The 19307-nt window shown below is 43.4% G+C and overlaps 1 protein-coding gene across 2 annotated transcripts in view; it reads left to right on the top strand.

Annotated features, from left to right (window-relative positions):
- Positions 1-19307, top strand: part of CDK4 (cyclin dependent kinase 4) — a 304146-nt gene that overhangs the window by 272253 nt on the left and 12586 nt on the right. The gene's annotated exons all lie outside the window — the stretch shown is intronic.

Raw genomic sequence — 19307 nt, 5'->3', positions numbered from 1 at the left:
TAGTTTCAGATTTCCTAAATAGCTGCTGGCTCATCTGATAATCAGCCGTATTTGATTCTAATTAACATCTTGACTGATTTGCAAGCAGTAAGTGTGCACTTTTTCACACAAACCACTTAATTTTGACTTGTTATTTTGTGTAATTTACAGTAATTAACCACACCAAAAGTGGAATATTGAAAATATCACTGCATTCACGTCACAAACTGCCAGTCAGCCTCAATAAAATCCATATTTCGGAATCTAGTGATTTTTGCACTTGTGGTCTTCTCGCATGGTACTGCTTAACACATGCATAGTGCACATTCAAACCAGCAGAGCCTGTTACATTGCACAGTGGAAACAATTGGTTAACTGCTGTATTTATTAACATGACGACCATATTCAGGCATCTGTTCAAAACATATTAAATACGTATCAACGTGACAACGCTCGGGCTTCGCTTGTGCGTCCATAATGGTACATTTGGCTCTGTTGCAGCTTACCTTCAAAACAGTTGGAGCTTATCACTTTTTAAAGTTTTTTAAAGTGTGTATGGAAGAACTTAAAATTTTTCTTTCTAGTATCAAGCTACTGTGTGGGATTTAAACATTGTCTTTATGCATTTCACGGGTCACCATTTTAAGTCTTTACACTGATATGCAGAGAAGTACCGTACACAGAAAGCAGTCTTTTTAGTGGCAATTGCATCCTTAAATAGGGTCAGTCAGTTGCAGCCTTAATCAGTAGCGGACTGGTATTTCCAAGGATCATAAAGAGTGGTTTTACTACAGACAAATGTGAGATTTGTCCGAAAGTTGGTCTTACCATTTAATGTCAACCACACCGTTGAATTGATGTACACGCATTTGATGTTAAACAAACACTCCTATTCGTAAGCATATGGCACACAACAAAACTAAGCAATACGTAGGAATGGGAGAGTTTGAAGGGAAGATTTTCTCCCAGATAATAATCAATGAAACTTAGCAAATGAGGAGCTCTGATTTTCAGAGGGATAAAGAGATAACCCTATTCTGTCCCAGTGTGCTCCAAAATTAAATCACTTAGTTTTATAGGGATTCTCATCCATGTTTTGTGATCTGTTTCGTCATCAAGTCTCTCATCCAAAATGATGGTACATCTGGATGGCCTCCGCCTGCTTTAGGGTGCTCTAGATATTGCTAGCGATCTGATAAGAAAAATAAAATTACCTGGGGTATACCTGTCCGGTAAAAGGTCAGTTGGCCGTCGTCCAGACCAAGGAGATGCGTAGCCATGCAGTTAGAATCCAGTTGTGATTCACTATTTGTGATGTTACTAACCTGAATACACTTATGCACACATACATTCATTCCTATATTTAGGGGCCCGAAGGATTGCACCTGTAAAGGTAAATATTTGCCCACTAGGGAGCAATGGAGGACCAACTCAGTTGTCAAACATGCAGGACGGCGACATAAAAGCTAGGTACGTCAGCGGACCAGGACTCTTGAGGAAAGTTTGACAACAGTCAGTCTTATTGAGGAGGCAGGGGATCTATGTACAACCTTACCTAGAGGATTGGCTGGTAAAGCCAAAATCGTTCAGGCAGTGCCATGAGAACATAAACACAATCACAGATACACTGCACAGATTGGGGTTTTCCCCTGAACCTGAAGAAATCATTCCCAGTATCCTAGAAAAAGAAAATCTCTTTGGGATCAAGGCTAACTTCCAGGAAGGTAAAGGCACTCTCAGTTACCAAGAGAATTCTGGCACTGAGAGAGCAATCTCACTTTTACCAGAAGGCACAGCCTCTGACAGTAAGGACACACGGTACAAAAAAATGCCATCATGCTCCTTAGTTAACCCAAATACACCATGGCAGATAACACTTGAGGACATTTCATGGAATGGCTACGATGTCAATGGTTAAAGGAAACCTGGAGTTGGAAGGTTCTGGTGGTTGTCACAGAAAAGGTGCAAAGGGAGTAGTGAAACACAAAGAACATCACAGTGGACAGAAGTTTCTAACAACCAATTCCCTCAGTAACCGTCAAAACAAACCCATCCCAAACAGGGTGGTGCACGCACATAGGAAAATTTAACATTGGGGTCTTATGGAGCGCCGAAGGAGCGGTAAAAGACATATCTGTGTTGCATCTGAAGACCGTCCTTTTGGCCCTAAAGGCCTTCCAGACAAGCCGAGGGGAAGAATGGTTCAAATACAGACAAAACCACAATGCTTTACCTCAAGTGGGGAACAACAAGGCTGCACATACTGACCTCAAATACTTATGGTTTAAAACTTTGTACTCACTTGTGCGTAGCAGGAAGACCAGAAAAGGAGCGTTGCAGCGCTGTGTATGTGAACTTGTTTCGAATATTAAAATCAGTAACGGTAAACAATCCCCCTAACATATACCCAACCCGCCCCCCCACCACCACCCCCTCCAGTACTCACTAACCAAGGACAAAGTGTGTTGGCAGCACATGGAGTTAAGCATTAGGTGTTTAAATGTCTCTCATTGCCAGGGGGGGTAATCTGAGAATGCGCAGATATTTGGGACAAGTGAGCTCTCAAAATTCTGTGGATAGGAGTGTGAAAAATGGGCACCATATCTCCCCAAATGAAACTCTGCAAGCGGCTAGGGAGGAAGCAATCCTCTCCATCCCTAAGATATACCATATTCTATGAGGCCACCCCTGATAGGTGGGTATGTGTCCGGAACCCCAATGGGCAAAAAGGTTCTGGAGTGCCGCCCACAGTGCTAGTCCCATTTGCCTCCCCTTACAGGATTTGAGCGGGACAGTTGGAGATTGGGAAGACCCAAAATCATGTAGGAGGTGATCCAGCGGTCTATAGGAAATATGTCATAAACTACGCTACCTAACTTCACCACTCACACTAAAAATCACTACTTAAAAACATGGACCCATTAATAAAACCTGACATATTTTGACCAACTGAATCATGTGGCCTAATTAAACTTTATATACTACTTATATACATTTATATTCATCCGCGGAAAATAAGAACATTACTCAAACAAAACCTAACTATTTAATTGGCCACCATGGCGATGGCATCTAGCTAATGATAACCTGCACTCCCGAAATGACAAGACCAGCTTGTTTTCAAAAGTAAGATTTTATTAGCTATTTATTTGAATTATAAGTATATGATTTTATTTATGCATTTTTATTAGAATCATTGTAAGCATATTCAAAAGCATCATATAGATTTGTTTATTTGCAAAGAATTATAAGTTTAGCATTTTCTCAAAACCGAAGTCCCTAAATTAGCTAAAATAAATGGAAATGAAATAAAGTCTTTAGAGTATCTTACGTGCTCCAAGTAAAGTCCGACAGCACGACACCCTCACCCAAAGGTTAGAAAGCAGCAGCATGACCCATCCACGGGGCATGGGTCTTTATACCTTTCTGCGCTAAGCTAATCTAAGTAAAAGTAAAACTTTCTGCAAAAGTCGATGTCCCATTGGCTCATGAGTGACAAGTGACATGTCACCCCATAATTTCAAAACATCAGTTCCGTCACTTTCTTAGACTCCATTGTCTCTACTGTACGTGCTCCGAGGCTTCCTTTGCTTGCAACAATTTTGCCATAGTTTTTCACTGGTTTCATTTCACTTCCTCGGATGCCAAGTTATCAAATGTTCCTTCTGCCGGTTCCTGACCTTGGCCACGTCCGACCAGAATAATGTCAGAGCCTCATCGCAGTTCAACAAATGTTACTTCGATGGAAAACTTTAGAAAGGACATCTCAGGCTTCGTTCAGAAAATAAATTCATCTTTTTAGTCAACTCGAGTGAACTAGGCCCAAAGCAGTCAACTTAATTTCTCTAATGTATAAACAAACACAAGAAAATAATTAATGAAAGAAATATTATTCATTCTGTTTCCACCCTTTGTTTGCTAATTATTTAACCCACCCATTAGTCTAATGTTACCTAGCATAAAGCAGCATTTTATATCTACCAGTCTTCATTATTCCACGAAATCCTTATGCACCTATAGAGAGTAGAATGACATCACATAGACAAGGAGGGCAAAATAAGCACATGCCACTTTTAAAATTCAGCTGCAGTTAGTTATGACATGACAAAACGACAAAATTAATTTATTATTTTTGCACGAACAAAAAGATGCAACAGTAATGCACATTTATGAGCACATGTGTTAGTTTTCCCACGTGTAAAAGTTTAATCTAAGTTGATTTAGTACGAATACATCACAAATCATTAATAAGATTATTTTATTTTATGGAAGTATGACTTCACGAGTTGGAATAAAAAGTTATTCTCTATCTCGCTCCATCAACTCCCTCATCTGGTGATTAACAAATCACCACACCACACCCAAATTTTAGAAAATTTAAACTAAATAGAAAATGATTCAAATTCACTTGAGTTAGTATTCTAAAAATTCGTTTCTGCAAAATCTCTGCAATTATCATATCGAGCCCTATGTAATTCTTGTAATTCTATTTCATTTTCTTCTTCCTTTTTTAATTTATAAATTCTCTTCTTTTCTTTCATTTGTTTCTTTCTCTTGTGTAATAAACAACCAATTTTTGTTAGAACTATTATAAATATGATCACAATCAAAGGTGTTAAAATCTTGCCAAGAACTGAACCACCTATTTCTTGAAACCAGGTTTTTATAGCTTGAAACCTTTTTGAAAGTCGCTCTTAGAAATCTTCCTCTTCTAATGGAACTATCTCTGAATGCATTTCTGTAATATTCTTAATGTACATATCAATATTCTTACTTTCGTCAGGTATGTAGGTACAACAATGTTGTACATGTAAAATGCCACAAACTCCTCCCTCTTTTGCTAGAAGTATATCTAAAGCAAGGCGATCCTGCATCTCCATAGTTCTTATCGCAAAGACTTCAACATTCACTAATTGGAAACCATCTGCTGTATCAGTGGACAATCTATCAACAATAGTGGATAATTTTCTAATTTTCCCTGCATTCAAGGTTATACCTACTATGGGTATTACTGCTTCAAAAATATCTCCTAAAATTTCTGTGAAACTTTCTCTTTTATATCTATTTACATGATTATTAATTTTGAACAGTCCTTCTGTATTTCTGTCAACATGAAATATCTTTGGAAAAACAATTCCAACAAAACAAGTCCCATACCAGTGATCTGGGAGATTATAATAAGCCTTGTCACCACAAATAAAATAGATCCCAGGAAAAATTGGATCCTTGCCACCTTTGAATCCCCAACCTCCCATAATCTGATAAGTGTCTTCACAATTACTAGCACCCACGAAATAATTATCAAAAAGTGTATTATCTCTTCTAATACAAAGCTTACCACTAACTGGTTTATCTATGTGAATTGCAACATTATCAAAAGTTTTGCCATTAAGCTTCTCATCTTCTTTTTGCCAGAATCTAGATTTAGGGGTCGATTAGGATCGCGGACGGACTTGAGTCCGTCCGCGACCCCTGAGGAGGAGGGAACGTCCGCATGGGCTGCGGCGTTCCCTCCGATCAAATTAGGATGTGACCGCCAGTGTGGCGGTCACATCCTCCATCTCTAACATTGCGGCGGGTGCAGCTTCAAGCTGCATCCGCCGCAATGTAAAAAATCCATGCACAGCATTTGCGTGCACAAAGCGGCAGGCACCGCGCGGTGCCTGCTGCATTGTGCACGCAAATGCAGGGGGGTACCATAGGTACCCCCCATGTGCACCCCCCACCCCACCTTCACCCAGGGGGCCCGCAACGGGCCCCCGAAGTGAAGGTCCGTATGCTTTTCCACGGCGGTAAAGTCGCCGCGGAAAAGCATATATTTTCAGACATCCTAATATGCCTGGCGGTGTCTGATAGACATCGCCAGACATGTTAGTGCTTTTCCGCCGCGGTCGCCTTCCGACCGCGGCGGAAAAGCGGCGGACAGATTATCAGACCCACCAGCCATCCTAATTTGGCGGTGGGTCTTTGGAGTCTCCGCCGCGGTTTTTCCGCATCCTCCAGGCCGGCGGACACTTCCGCCGGCCCGGAGGATGCGGAAAAACCGCCATCCTAATCGACCCCTTAGTCTGCTTGACTAATTCGTTCCTTTTATAAATTGCTCTCCTCTCCTCAACTAGGTTCAGGAAATTCTTTCCTTCAGTACTTAGTTTACAAGTTAGATTATTCTTATAAGCATACTCATATGTGAGTTCGTTAGTTACTAAGAAAAATTCCCTCATCTGTTTGGCTTTCTTATGTTTATTCAAAACACTCTCAATTTTTAAGTTCGCAAAAATTTCATCAAAATTTGAATAATAGTATTCTAAACGTCCAGTCTGATAGAACAAACTAGCTAACACACTACATGTTATCCCATATGTAAGAGGAAGCATATTATATGTTACTCCCTCAGAAACAGAAGCAGGTAACTTTACACAAACATAGCAGTCTTTAGCGTCCATTACTTTAACATATTCTCCTAAAAGCCTTGCGAATGTATTGCTTGAAAAATCACTAATAGATTTGTCCTGATGAATTTCAGGGTTGTGATCAATAACTTTGCTTGTTGCACTATGTTTGTTTTGACTATTTGAAGCTTTGCTTGTCATATTGACTGTGTAAATTTTTGTTGATTTCAAAAGGAATAACAACAGCTAAAACTAACCAGAGCAGAATTAACACGAACACACACACCAGAGTCATCTTACAGCATCTCTTGAATATAGAACATTTCGAAGTACTCTGTTCCATAACGTAAGGCATTTTTTTTTTCAAACTTTGTCGTAGAAGATAAAAAGAAACAAAAATTATTTTAAAATATTAATTTCTAAAATGTAAAAATGTACACCCCCCTTTTAAAAGATTTTTTTTTTTTTTTTTTTAAACTTAACCCTAACAATGTATCTTCGACCTTATGTCACAAACAATTACACAGCTAAACAAGTTTTCTTCGACCTTGTGTCACCTAACATAATTTCTTCGGCCTTTTGCCAAATAATAAAAAGAAAAAACCCAATTTAATGAATCAGTACTTCAATCATTGTCACTAATTTCTTCAATTTCATCTTCCTGACTGCTACTATTAATCTCAATAACAGGAGGAATTATCAGATAAGTCCATTCAGGAGACCTATATTTCTGATTTGGCTTCACAACTCTCTTAGATTTTCTAGACACTGCTCCTATTTTCCTCCCTTTTTCAGCTTTCTTTTCAGGCTCTTTTTGACTAGTGATTTCATCCACCTGCTCCTTAGAATTTTTAATTATCCTGACTCTCAATTTTCCACTTCCACTTGGCCACAAATCACTTTTTCTCAAAATCTTTCTTTTTGGTTCTGAAACATTTGTTTCTGACTTCCAAGATATTTTCTTTACCTTTCCATCTTCATCATTCACATCACTTTCTCCAGAATCACTGTCAGAAATTTCGATCCTTGACACAGGACTTTTTCTACTCAGCAATTTCACTCCGTTAGGAACTTTACTCTGTCTTCCATCACTGGTACTTGGCAATTCGTTCTCCTCCTCTTCTTCAATTACCTTCAACTTCCCAGTTTCTGATTTCTTGTTCCTTCTTCCAGAGCTTATCCTCTGCTTTTCGATATTCTCCTGGTCAGAAATTTCAATTGATTCAGCTTCTCTGTCTTCAAAATTTTCAATATTCTCTACTCCATTCACTTTCTTGACAGACTCTTCTGCTGAATTTCTTTTAATCAGATCTTCATCACTTTCAGAGTCTATTTCAATGATTCCCAAATCTTCTTTATTCAAGTCTTTATTCACTTGCAGATCTTCCAGATGTCGACCTCTCTGTCGATCTTCAGAATCTGGATTCCTTTCACCTTCTATTTCGGAATCAGAATCATCTGTAGAATCACTCTCTTCATCAGAATTTGGGTATTTATGTGGAGAATTTGGGTATTTGTGCGTCGAAATGTAGATCTGTGTTGTCTAGGAGTTTAGTACAATTGTCTGTTAATCGGGGGCAGTCCCACAACAAATGAAGCAAGGTGCCCAGCAGTTTGGGCTTTGCTCTAGATTGCCCCAGTAAGTGGCTGCGGGTGACGGTCTCTATACTTGCCATGTTACAAGTTGTGTGCCTCACGCTGTAATTGATCTCTCCTCATTTCTTTGGGGTTAACATTCTCCCCAGCTCCCTCTCACACCTTCTCTGGCTGGGGATGCTCAGTGATTAGGTAGGCTGGCGTGGAAAGGCATACAACTTGGAAATGAACCTTTTATCGGTACTTTGGTCACCAACCATTTTTCATTAGGTGTTAACTCTCTGCCCACCGCAGGGAGATTAGAAGAGTATAAGAGCCAGTGTCTTAGCTGTAAATAATGCATTCTTTTGGTACCTTGCAAGTTATATTGTTGTTGCAATTGGGGAAATGGGATTATCCCTTCTATATCAAAGAAGTGGCCTGCAGCGCTGCATTGGGTCTGTCGCCAGACTTCGAATGCCCCTTGCTGCAACCCCGGGGATAAATCAGCAATGTCGAATAAGGGTGTTTCGGGGTAGGGGAATGAAGTGAGGACCCATCCAGTCGCTACCTGATCCCAATCCTCCATGATCGTTTTAGTAATGGGGGACACTTGCAAACTCTTTGGCTAACGAGCTTTCTTGAGGAAGGGTAACTTCCACAAGGGAAGTCCTGCTATCGCCCTGTCTTGGAACAACCAGTGTCTTTACAATTGGTCTCTGCTCAACCCCAGTAGGTAGCGCAGCTGTGCCGATTGAAAATAGTAGTGAAAATAGTAGTGAAGACTGGACACCCTCAAACCCCTCCGTCCGGAGGTAGGTAACTCGACTCCCTGCGCATTTGAGGTGTAGCAGAGAGTTCATCCCATTCGAGCGTGACTGGTATCGTCTGGAGGTGGTACAGAACTCTTTTTAAAACAATCATTTTGAGAGCAGCGACTCGCCCAAGCCAAGAGAGGCGGTGGCGTTCCCAGATATTTAAGTCTCCCTGATCCGGCGAAGTAAGGAATTGAAGTTTAGGGTAGCGGTTTGGCGAATTGTGGGGGTGAGTTGGATCCCCAGGTACGAAATTGATGTGTGGGCCCACTGTATAGGAAATTGGGTCTTAAGGCGGGCCAAGTAAGTACAGGGTATTGATAGGGTGAGGCCTCTGAATTATTGACATTGACTCGGAATCCCGATGCAGAGATAAAAGTGAACAATTCATCTTAAAAGGCAGGGAGAGCAGTGCTGGGGTTAACCAGGGAAACTAAGACGTCATCGACTAATAGTGTAATTCTCCACCACCCTCCCCGCCCACCCCCAAAAAGATAATTCCAGTAATTTTAGGGTTGTCTCTAATCCGCTGAGCCATGGGCTCCATGTAAAGGGCAAACAGGAACAACAAGGGACACCCCTACCTGGTGCCTCTGTTGCTGGGGAAGGACGATGATGTTACGCCATTGAACCTTACTGTTGCTGTAGGTGAGCTATACAGCTCGAAAACTATTGCCAAATCCAAATCGGGAAATAGTCTCTTCCAGGTACTGCCAGTGCATGCAATCAAATGCCTTCAGGGCGTCAACCGTAAGCAGCAGGGTCTTATCGTCTGAATAATTAGCTTTATCTATTAAGTGCAGTATGAATTTGTATTATCACATTGAATTGGTGTATCAGCCTGGTCTGGGTCGATAATACACAGCATCTGGCGACCCAGCCTTGCCGCAAGTATGCCTGTAAAGAGCTTAAAATCCACTTTCAAAAGAGATATTGGTTGCTAAGAGCTGCAGTGCTGTCTTTCCTTTACAGGTTTCAGAATGATCACGATGGATGCCGTCAGGTTGGAAGACTGGATGGATCCCAGGCCTGAGAATGAGTTGAGCAACCTAGTGAGAATAGAATAGGGGCTAAGAGCTGGTAAAAGGTTTTGTAAAAGGTAGCCAAAAATTCATCAGGCCCCTGGGGATTTTAAAGGCTTCTGATGGTTTATCGCCTAAATTACCTCTTCCAATTTAATAGTGGAGTCTAGTGAAGCAGCCTGTAGTAGAGTGAGTCTGGTCGTATTCACTAATTGCACATATGAAGCGGTGCATTGTGGCCCTAGGTCTTGTCCTGAGTAAAAGTCTGCATCAAAATCTCAATGTTGAGGCAATAGATTTATCATCTAGCACTTCCTTACCCTCTGCAGGGAATTGACTCCTGCTTGCTGCCATTGGGCGGTTGGCGTGTTAGCTAATAGATGTCCAGATTTATCCCCCTATATGTCAAAGAAATATTTTAGCCGGAGGGCAGCGTATTCAGCCCTTTTTAAATCTAATCCTACAAGTTTCATGCACACAGCGTGTAGTTGGTGCCATACTCTCTAAGCCCCAGTTCAACTGTGTAGCTCTTTGACCCGGCTTATCTACTGACCTTCCTTTTTTCGGGGGGCCTTGTTATCTGCTGCCGAAATAGCTATGAGCTTGCCCCTCGCTACGGCCTTTAGGGCCTCCCAGAGTGTCTGGAGGAATGGAGGTCTCCGAGGTGTCATTGAAGTTTAGGATTGTTTGTATTTCTCTTGCAACGTGTAATATGACCTCAGGCAATTGTACCAGGGTCTCCCGAAGCCGTCATGTTCTAGTGGATCTCTCCATCGGAGGGAAATCCATAGTAAGGGTAACTGCATCATGATCCGCCAAAGCCGCCGGCTCTATGTCGGTGGCCACCGTGAGATTGTCAGTCCCTGGTCCATAAAAAATAGTTGAGTTGTGCATTAATTTTGTGTGCATGAGAGAAACGGGTATACTCAAGTACGTGCGGATGGAATTTCCTCCAAAGATGAAGCAACCCGATCTCTCTAAGCCACTTGACCTCTCCCTTGGACAGAGCCCCCATTTGGCCGTATCGATGTGCAGTTCAATCTTTATCAATATCCAATACCAGCTTGAGATCCGCACCAAGGAGTATCCGCTGTTCCTGAGACGCCATTACCTTCTACACCGCTGAGTGGATGAATTGTTCTTGTCCTGTATTGGGAGTGTATATGGAACCCAGCACAAAAGATAGGTCTCCTATAAACACTGTTTACCCTTCAATTCCGCCCCCCTGGGACCTACCCTGCCTCTGAAAGACTTGGCTTTTAGTATAGCTACCCCCGCAGTTTTGGTGGATGTGGAAGAAAAAAACTGATGAGGGAAGAAACTGGAACAAATTCTATGCCAATCCCTAGCCAGAAGGAGGTTCTCCCGGAGTAAGCATATGTCGGCCCCAGAGTGTTCGAGATAAGACAGTATTGCTCGGCGTTTGATTAGATTGTTGAGGCCCTTCATGTTCAGTGGAAGGACCTTAACCTGGTTGGCAATTCATGTCTTCTATCTAGAAGGGCAGTGCTCTGCTGTTCTCATCTGTTGTGGAGACTGAGGTTCCCCGCCTGCTTCCCCCCTCTCTCGAGGCCTGCAAGAGTATATCTACATTTTCTCCCTCCAACATCAAAGCGGAGTACTGCTCCCCCACAGAAACAAAACTAACTAAATGCGAAAACATAGAACTAACAAGGTCAAGTCTGAGGTAGAACAAGTCCACAGGTTCCCAGCCAATGGGAGTAGAGGGTGCATATTGTGGCCCCAGTTTCCCCCAACCCCGCCAGGCCAGCTCCTCAGTTACCAACAGATGCTATGCCCAGTGGGATCATGCATTGTCCTTATTTGGCTGGTCTCTGGCCAGTGACGCCAGAACCGCTTGGCGCTCCAATGAGATTGTGGCCGGGTCAGGTTTTACAGTCCCTGTGGCTGGGTAACCTCTTTGCCATTGTGTGTGTCTGAGGCGACTGCCTTGTCGAGCAAGGTGTAGAAGGTAAGGTAACATCTCTTCTGGTGAAGAGGAGATGGGATGTACATTAGCTCTGTGGCACCGAATGCAAAACCTTTAATACTTTAGGCGATATATGTCTTGTTAGTGCTGTGGTCCCTTGCTCTGCTATTATGTCCCTGCAATCGGATGGAATGTTCAGATGTCCAAATTCGTTGAACTCAGGAGTCATGCTGATAACAGAAGAGACTTGGGGACTGTGTACAGTACTTGTCCCTGGCTCATCATGAGTAGAGATGGGATCGGCTTGAGTTGAATGTGATGCTCCTGTGAGAGGATGAGAAGTTCCGTGAACCAATGCTGGTGCGCTAGGTTGGGGCTATGAGTATTATCTTGATGGGTTCGGGCTTCATCTTCCTGAGGACATTTGGGAGAAGAGGGATCAGAGGAAAGGAGTAGGCAAAGATTTTGGAACATGTAATTAAAAATGCATTTACCCCTGTGTGCCCATAGGTGGCGCTGATCGCAACATCAGTTATTTTCTTTTCATGCCAGCCAGCGCTGATCCAGATGATAGCCACCCCCTTTCACTTTTTGACAGGTCTTTTTTTTTTACATTTAGTTGACTTTTTTTTAGGTTTACCTCCTGGTTTGTCGAGATGTGTTTGCGCAAGTTGGGTTTTAAGCCCTGTGGCGCCTGTCACAGGCTGATGTCTGTGATGGACCCACACCTCGTGTGCCTTTGATGTTTAGAGCGCAACCATGACACCAAGGTGTGCTCCAATTGCCAGGACATGGCTCTGAAGGCTTTGAGGGAGTGGTCCCTGAAGCTGCTAGCGACCCGACATATGACTCCATGGAAGTCGAGATTCCGGTCAAGGGAAAGGTCCCGGGATCATTTGCGGAGCCCGGAGTCATCTTCGTCCCGTTCAAAGTCATTGGAACATTCAGGTAAGAAGCATAGGAAGAAGAGTAAGAAGTGAAGCTTTCTCCTACTACTGTTCTGTCCGCTGAGGAGACGAGGGAGCCTTGGTGCTCTAGGCTTTGTTCTCCAAAACGGGCACCTGGGCTGACTCTGTGCCTTCCCGAGTTTTGGAAGGCTGGTGCGGCCCCCGCCCACTTAAGAGCATTCTATTAGGCCTTGCGCCTCATTTTTGGGTGGTCCGACAACGCACCTGCTGGCCACGCAGGGTCAGGGGGGCCCCTTTCTGGTTTCACTCCGGATGCTCCGATGAGGCCCCACTGATCCATCTCTGGATTCAGACCGTCGACGGTTGAGCTATCTCTGCCTTCCCAGAAGCAGATGCTCCCTGTGCCACTATTGTCAGAGCCGAGTTGACAAGGAGCTATAGGGGCAATGCCTGATGCCGACTCCAACGCTGATGGGAGCCCTGCCTCCCAGATCAGAGCATTTTTGGGTGGTACGACAACGTACCTGCTGGCCCCGCAGAGTCAGGGTGCCCCTTCTGGTTCCACTCCGGAGGCTCTGATGGGGCCCCACTGATCCATCTCTGGATTCGGACCATCGGCGGTTGAGCTATCTCGGCCTTCCCAGAATCCGATGCCACTATTGTCATCGCCGAGATGTCAAGGAGCTATAGGGGCATTGCCCGATGCCAACTCCAACGCTAATGGGAGCCCTGCAGGGGAGACTGGGAGGGGTAGCTGGACCCTTTAGAATACCAGCGCTATGATGAACAGTATGTGGACTGGTATGAGGACCCGGGTGAGGCCAGCAGCCTGGATACTTATCCAGATGCTGCCCTGCTTCTCCCCCTACTGTGGCTAAGAAGGAGGGAGCTTTCTATGCAATGGTGGTACTTAAGGCGGCTGAGGTCCTTGGCCTTAAATTGCCCACTTTGGCATTGAAGACTAATCTCTTGACGGAGGTGCTGCAAGCAGGATTCTCCATGTCAGAACCCTTGCTCCCATTCAATGACGCCCTCACTGATGTCCGTTTAGGTACCTGGTCCAAACCCCACACAGGGGCTCCTTGAAAAGGATGATGGCCCGCTGCTATTGTCCCAGCACCCTACCCCTGAGAGCTTGGTGGTCCAAGCCTCCCCCTCCCAAGGCGCTTTCGCTACTGTTCCCCCGGATAGGGAATCAAAGAGGCTGGACTCATTTGGGAAGAAGTTGTTCGAGGCATATGAGCTGTAGATCGTATACTTGTGCATAGATCGCCATCTGGTGTTGGGCTCGGATGTTTGCACTTTGTTTTTGTCTTGGAAGAAGTCTTTGGAGTCACTTAGGACGATAGTGCGCATGGACATCAACTCCATCTCTAGATTGATTTATTTTTTTTTCGCCATCGGGTTCTGATGTGATTTGCTGCGCTCCGGGTCGGTGTCTGTTTCAAACCCCGCTTCGATGCGCAATCCCTCTCTACTCTACGGTATTGTCTTGATCGCGTTTCCCTTTCGACTCACATCTTTAAAAACAAACTCCTCGACCTCGAGCTTTGCCGCGGGTTGTTGGGCCTATCCGCTCTGACCACACCTGCAGTCAATGGAAAGGACTCCTTTCATAAAATGCCCCGGGTAGGGTGCTAGGTTCCCACACACGGACTTGCACAAGGTTTGTAATCTCTGCCTCTCCCCAGAGTACGAAGACAACAACTGCAAGGCCTGTGCATCGTTCAGGTAGAAGAAAACCCTCCGTGACTGTCGGGCTTGACGTCACGAAATGTCTTGCGGAAGCAGCTCGATTCCAGACATCTTCGGAGCAGATCCCAATGTCCAGCCGGAGCAAAAAATGTTATGAAGAAGGCATCTCCGTCTCCGACGTCGAAGAGGAGACAATCACCCCGGCTCAGCGGTCCGTGAGTACCGAAACCTCGAACACAAACCTAAGGCTCCGGTAACACCCTGGTCCTTGGGTCGACACCAGCAACATGCCTCAGACGCCCCGCCCTCGGGCCCGGCTATGAAACATAAAGACAAGCCTTCCGGCTCCGGTTCGAGCCAGCCCCATTGCGGTGACGAAAAGTCACCTTCGGCACCGAAGCACAAGACCAAAGATGTGTCACGCCCTTCGTCGACACCAAAGACAGCCGCGATGCCAAAACTCTCAATGTTGAAACATACCAAGGACAAACATTCGGAACTGAAAAAATCTTCGGAGCCGAAAAATGTCTCAGAGCCACAAACTCTGCCAGAGAGAGAGACTGACTGACAAGGAAAGAGAATGAATGACTAACAGAAAGAGAGAAACTGACTGAGAGAGAGACAACATTTAAATAAAAGACTGACCGAGAGAGACTGACTGACTGACCGAGAGAGACTGACTGACAGAGAGAGACTGACTGACAGAGAGAGACTGACTGACTGACAGAGAGACTGACTGTGAGGGAGAGACTGAAAGAAGAGGTGGATAGCAATTTTCTCTGGAGTAAGAACAATATAGGACCAGCATATGGTTCATGCAGTGCATGATTGTATTGAACAACATTCTGCTTCTGTTGTAGGTTTCATTGATGATCTCGGACACAGTGGAAAGAATGAAATTGGGGATGATGGCACCTTATGTTCACCTCATTTCCAAACACAAGAATACACATGAGGCCGGTTCAGGGACTGTTCCAATAACCAGTGGTCACAAGCTGCAGGAAAGTTTGAGGATCTAGTGGGGCAAGCAGGGAAATTAGATGTTGGATGCAGACAACATGTTTAGGAGCATCCCTTCCTCAAGCCATTATAACCGATGCATCACTCCTAGGATGGTGAGCACCATGGAGTTCCCTCATAAGAAGGGGTTGGTTATTCGCACAAGAGGCAACCATGCACATCAACTATATGAACTGAAAACTTTTTCCCAGCATTGAAAGCGGCGTAGAGCCCAATGCAAAACACGATAATCCAGATACTAACTGACAATACAACAGGAATGTTTTGCCTCAACAAACAGGGAGGAACTGTGTCATACACACAAAAATATCTGGAAACCTGCAGAACATGTCTAAGGAGTAGAAATACATATTTAGATGAGCAGACAATACTGCACTCGTGGCTGAAAGGCACAATCTTCCATCTCTAGGGTATACCACAAATACATCTTTTCATATCTTCTTGAAATGCCTGTCATCCACATCAAGCCATTACCAACATCAGTCCCTGGGAAATGCCCTGTTGATAAGCTGTTACAGGATATTTGCTTATGCAATCCGCCTAATGCTGTTGATTCCAACAGTTTTGGAGACATTCAGAGCATCCAACATGACTATGATCCTATTAGCCTGCATGGGTCCTCACCACTCTTGGTTCTCAGACTCAGTACAACAGTCAAGACACCAGTGTCAAATTAGTAAGCTCCAAGAGAAGTGTTATCCGCACACAGTTATAGTTTGGTATCTGACATATTGGACTAAATGCAAGTTGTTGTGAGTCTCCTAAAGGTGAGGCACACCCTGATAGATTTCCTTATTGCCAAGGGTGTATGTGCTTATCGACCCTGCTTTGGAGAAAATGAGAACAGGCAGGTGTCTCTCACTCTTCTCTGTGACGAGTTAGCGTAGATTTAGTGTGTTGCGACTTAGAGAACTGTGTCATAGAAGCTCTTATTTACAAGTGATAATTGTAGTTGTGTAGACCCTTATCGCTGTAAGGTTAAGTAAATAAAAGCTCCTGTATTGTTCCGGTGTATCATGGTGTCTGTATCTGCTGCCACCGATATCACAGTTCTTGCTAAAAGGATAGGATGGTGGAGAGATTTAGAAGTACTTAAAAAAAAAAAATAATAATAATTCAGAGAGCCAAGCCTAACGCAGGTAACACTGAATCAGGCCTTATGTCAAGTTTTGAGGGATTACAGAAATACTCCTATGGTTTTACTCATTGGGTATGGTGGCTGCCATTTTGATTTTAGACAGCTGGTGAGCTGCATTCTGGCCTTCTCTTTTGTGGGGACTTTTTAGTTGATGGAAACCGATTATGATGAAAAGCTATGCCACCTAACCATATGTTTCTTCAGTGGCTCATTGTTGGGCAGACGCCATTTTGTAGCTTGTGTTTATCAGTTTCTGGCCACATGCAGCACACGTTGTCGGGAATCAACCCCCACTACAGGATTTGGCTGTCCGTAGACTTTATTTGAGGTGCAGCAGAGCGGTTTCGGAGCACATCGCCAGGTCGCAGATATGAGGGAGGAAAACACCAAAGCCTCTTGAGGTGGAGGCTAAGTCCTTGTGCTGTATTGGTTTCTTGTCATGAGTAATACGTCACACATCAATCTTGGACTCTGAAAAGAAACAACTTGTAATGCTCCAAACCAAACTCTGGATAGCAGTACTGAGCACATCATGTACAACATCAGAAGCTGCAAACCGAGTGTTACGAGCATCTGAAGATTTCCTTTTCATCTTTTTATTTATTTATTTTTACTTATTTTACCATGTGTTTATTGGCTGCCCTCCTAGTAGGATAACAGCGCATGAAGATGGGAGGAGAAAGAACTGTTAGGCCGCGAGGCATTCTCCAGGGAACAGAATGGGCATTAAAAAAAGAATTGGATTGTATCAAAGTAGTAACTCTCTTCAATATTTCCCCCTGCAAGATAGCTTTCATATATAAATGCCATAATCACCTTGATTAGTTTATCGGGTGAGCCAAGATTCAACGATGACAATTCTTATAGAAATAGATATTTGGCAAACCATTCCATGAAATTGAAATGTGTACTTATATGCATATAAATAGATGTTTATTTAACTTAAACAAAAGAAGGCTCTATGTACCCCACCTCGGCCCCCTCTTCAAGGCACACACCCACACCTTCGGGCCACAGAACGGGAGAGTGTTCACATTACTCACGGCTCTGCAAACACGGCTTCTCAGGCACCCTTGAAGCGACAGCGAGGCAGCTGATATAGACCTGTTGACATTTTTTGCTCAACTTCATTACTTCTCTCTCCTGAATAATTATCCTGTTTAAGGGAAATGGCCGCAATACAGTGAGTTATGCAAAAAAAAAGCTGCAGCATCCAGGTGAGAAAACACTCCAAATCTTTTGATTTTTCCGACAGGAATAAACTGCCCTGGGACTATTTATTTTTTGGTAACTTTTTGATTGTTGGATTTTCGACTAGGTTTTTTTCCGCGTAAAAGGAAGTCTGGATCTCATTCATTTAAAACTCCACAAAAACGAATTTGTAGTGGAACACATCTTCTGGAAGCAGGTCTTAGCAGCATTATATTAAAAATGTATGCACAGACAAATAGTTTGTTTTTGCTAGCTGCAGTGTAAATAATACTCCATTCAGGAGTTAGATTGTGAATGTTTACCTGTATTTATTATCCTTACTTCATGCATTGTAATTGGAGATCCATTTGTATAGAAGAATGTGAAATCAGTTCGCTTTCATTCCTGAATTTTTACACTTTGTGGTTTACACATTTCCTCTCCACTCCATCTCCCCACGCTCAACATTAAAAGCGTCCCAACACTTGCCAGTTTTTGGGCAGTGAAAATCTAAATACAACTCAAGAAAAGAGATGCTGATTGTGTCAACATTTTTCAGGGGACTGCTAAATTCTGTGAGAAGGGACCACGATATTTAACCAAGAAAAAATGAATTCTGCCGTAGTGTCCGCATTAATTACTTACATAAATGTCATTGACAAGTCTGTACGTAGGTGTTTTATAACTATTTATATGTATATCTGGTTTATACTAGTATTATTATTTAATTGCCGTTTACATTTTGTCCATTCTTTCTGTCATGTACAAAGCTAATATTCCCCAATGATAGGTACACATTACACACCCCATACCAAAAATATTTCAACCCCAAAAAAATCAGGAGCTACAAGTATGCAGACTTTGTAGGGGGGACGTTCACTTTTGACATTTAGTAATTCTCTATCAAAGTACAAAAAACAATTGCAGTTGACATCCATGTTCTAGTGAAGTTACGAAGTATCCTCAAATCTGATCCTTAAACCATGTTTATACGGTTTTGCTGACCAAAAAATGTATCGCAAGCTGCAGTCTTAATGTTTAATAATGCAAGGCCATACTGCACATCATTTCCTCCATATTTTTAATCTGATGAATCGAAGTGACAATGCATTCCAAAGGAGTAAGTAGGTACACAACCCATGGAACAATGTGCCAGCCTTACTATCAGCATGCCACCCTGTGTTTTCTGGATATGCACTGATTTGCAAAGGCATCTGTGAAGCTCTTTCTCAGCCCTAGTCTGGTGACAGATTGTGTGTTCCAAAACCAAATGGAGTCTAGTTTACCCAGAGCCCACTTTGGGGAGATTGGGCTAGAAGGGATTTGGATTAAATTCCGGTCTGGAGCTGAAGTTATTGTTATTAAAGACCTTTGCTGGATGTTGCTTGCTCCAGTTTTGAACAAGGTGTTCAATATGGGTCCATGGGTCCAGCTCAAGGACTGAGGACCTGGAGCATGGATGTGGTGGGCTGAAGGTGTAGTACGTTATTGGTATCCTGGCATACGCCCTCCATGATTGCACACTCTGCTGTCCACCAGTACTCCTCAGCGGCCTGTGCAGGTAAGAGCGGTGAGGCGGTACTGCAGAAGGGTCTGTACTTTTTCATCTATAGTCCCATTTTCTCTTGTAAAGTAGTATCTGAGC

Source organism: Lissotriton helveticus, chromosome 1_1 (genome assembly GCF_964261635.1).
Source record: "Lissotriton helveticus chromosome 1_1, aLisHel1.1, whole genome shotgun sequence".
Taxonomy (NCBI): Eukaryota; Metazoa; Chordata; class Amphibia; order Caudata; family Salamandridae; genus Lissotriton; species Lissotriton helveticus.
This window is presented reverse-complemented; position numbering and strand designations above follow the sequence as displayed.